Here is a 2564-nt window from a genome sequence, read left to right on the forward strand (position 1 = left end):
CAGCGCCGCTCGCTGCTCGGAAAGGGCCACCAGGCTCACCCCCTGGGCCGCCCAGGAGAGGACGCGGGGCAGTCACATTTTTATAGTCACAGAAAGCGGCCCGACTCCTGCGAGGTGGGCAAGGCACCTCAGGAGAAAATTAAAGGAGCTCCAAACATCTCAGGAGTCAAGATAAATAGTATTTTAAGACAATATGTTATAAAAATAAGAATGAATGCACAAACTCTGGATATGATCTCAGTTAATAATAACGTATCAATATTGGTTTTTAGAGACAGAGTAAGAGAAACGTGGATGTGAGAGACACACCGATCGGGTGCCTCCTGCACGCACCCCGTACCTGCCCTTGCCTGGACCTGAACCCAGGACCCTTCAGGGCCCCTCTGTTATCTTTAAAACATTGCAAAGGAAGCCCTTGATGAGTATAGCTCACACTCACAGAGAAACCCCACCCTCAGTCCTGCCTCCTGCCTGCCACCACACTCACTGGGCCTCCTCGCTCACTGTCTTCAGCCACAGACCTGCCTTTCAATTCCTTGAACATGTGCACAGGGTCCTGCCTCCCGGCCTGGCACCGGGTGCTCCCCAGCCAGAGCCCCGGCTGCTTGCATGACTGCCTCCTGCTCATCCTTCAGGTCTCACTCAGGGGTCACCTCTCACAGCGTGGTCGCTGTGCATCCCCTCTCCCTGTGTCCACCCCTCAACCCACTGGAACCTCCGGGGCTAGCGGCCTCTGGACTGGCAGGTCCAGGAGGGCAAGGGCTCTGCTGTGCTTGTTGCTGTGCCTCCACACTTAGAACAATGCCTGGAACGGAGCAGGTGCTCGGTAGCTCAACACAGAGCACACTGCTGGTTGCCACAGGCAGCGGGTGGGGGCTGGCGGAAATGGGTGGAGGGGTCAAAGGTACACATTCCAGTTTAAGATAAATACGTGATGGGACGTAACGTGCAGCATGGAGATACAGCTAATATCACTGTGTTGCATGTTTGAAAGCTGCTAGGAGAATAGATCTTAAAAGTCCTCAAGAGGAAAAACGTGTTACTGGTGAGGCGATGAACCTTACCTACCTAGCTCATCATGGCAACGTTTCATATACAGACATTTATCAAGTCACATGCTGCACAGCTTAAGCAACCACAACCTTGTATGCCAATTATATCTCAACTAGAGGCCTGGTGCATGAAATTCGTGCACTGGGTGGGTGGGGGGGTTCCCCCCAGCCCGGCCTGCACCCTCTTGCAGTCTGGGACCCCTCACTCCTTACTGCCCACCTGCTCACTGCTCCTTAGTGTTGCTGTGGAGACAGGAGAGGCTCCCACCACCGCTGCACTCACCAGCCGTGAGCACAGCTTCGGGCTGAGCATTGCTCCCCCTGTGGGAGCGCACTGACCACCAGGGGGCAGCTCCTGCGTTGAGCATCTGCCCCCTGGTGGTCAGTGTGCATCATAGTGACTGGTCGTTCTGGTCGTTCCTCCGTAAGGGTCACTTAAGCTTTTATTATATAGATAAAACCAGGACAAAATAGCTCAACAAGTGTTTGTTGAGTGAATGAAGGGAAAGGTGGCCCCTGCCTTCATTCCTCCACCATTTACCATTTTTTGAGCTTGAAAGGCCTCTTCCTCAGCATCCATCCATGGGGGCGGGGGAGGGGGGGCAAGTCCCATTGGAAGGCACCCCAGTGTCTACTTAGTCCTTCTTCCCTCCCTCCCTTCCGTCCATCCTTCCTTCTGTCCCTCCCTTCCATCCATCCTCCTTCCTTCCTTCCTTCGACATTTCCCTTGTCTTTTTGAAAGCCTGCTGTGTGTGTGCCAGGCACTGTTCTATGCCCTGATCCTGCCCTCATGAGCTCACTCCGTCCTCAGCAGCCAGTCCCTCTAAGAGAAGCAAATACACCAGATATTGGCTAACACGTTAGCAAAGGTTAGTGGGAAATGACTAATCTTGGGGTAGGAAAGGTGGGCACAGGAACCTGGGGGGCGGGGCAGTGGGGAAGTCACAGTCTTTACAGTGGCCTTGGGGACCCCTGCTCCACCCTCTCCACTGCTGGCCTTTCACCCTGAGCCCCATTCCTCTTTCCTCACATCTAGGTTTAGGGGGGCAAGCCAGCCTCGCCGTGGCCCTCACAGACAGGGCCTCGACAGCCCTGTGCTCGGCCTGCCTTCGCCCCCATTGGGCCACACGCCCTGGGCCTCCAGCCGGCCGCGCCAGTGTACCGAGGAACCCGCATCCTGGCATAGGGAGGGGTTGTGGGTCCTCAAGGGACGTGGTTCCTTCTGAGAAGCATCAACCTCCCACCAGTCCTTGAGCCTCAGGGACAGACAGTTTCTAGAGTCAAAGGACACACGTTCAAATTGGACCTCATTCTGAGCAAGTCATGTCACCACCCTGTGCCTCAGCTCAGTAGCGGGGAGGGGGGCGCCCAGCCTCCCATCTGGGCAGCTGAGGTGGGACACGGGCCCACTGCTGAGCGGGGACTGGTGACAGCAGGGTGGCCGCAGGGTGGCCCAGGGTGTGCTTGAAGCTCTGGGCCAAGAGTAGGCCCAGGGCTCAGAGGGCGGGACAT

At 56.2% G+C, this 2564-nt stretch overlaps 1 protein-coding gene across 1 annotated transcript in view; it reads right to left on the reverse strand.

The window, feature by feature from the left end:
* The window catches only part of GRAP (GRB2-related adaptor protein), a 33376-nt gene that overhangs the window by 29904 nt on the left and 908 nt on the right, over positions 1–2564 (reverse strand). The gene's annotated exons all lie outside the window — the stretch shown is intronic.

This window comes from Myotis brandtii, unplaced genomic scaffold (assembly GCF_000412655.1).
Source record: "Myotis brandtii unplaced genomic scaffold, ASM41265v1 scaffold314, whole genome shotgun sequence".
NCBI lineage: Eukaryota > Metazoa > Chordata > Mammalia > Chiroptera > Vespertilionidae > Myotis > Myotis brandtii.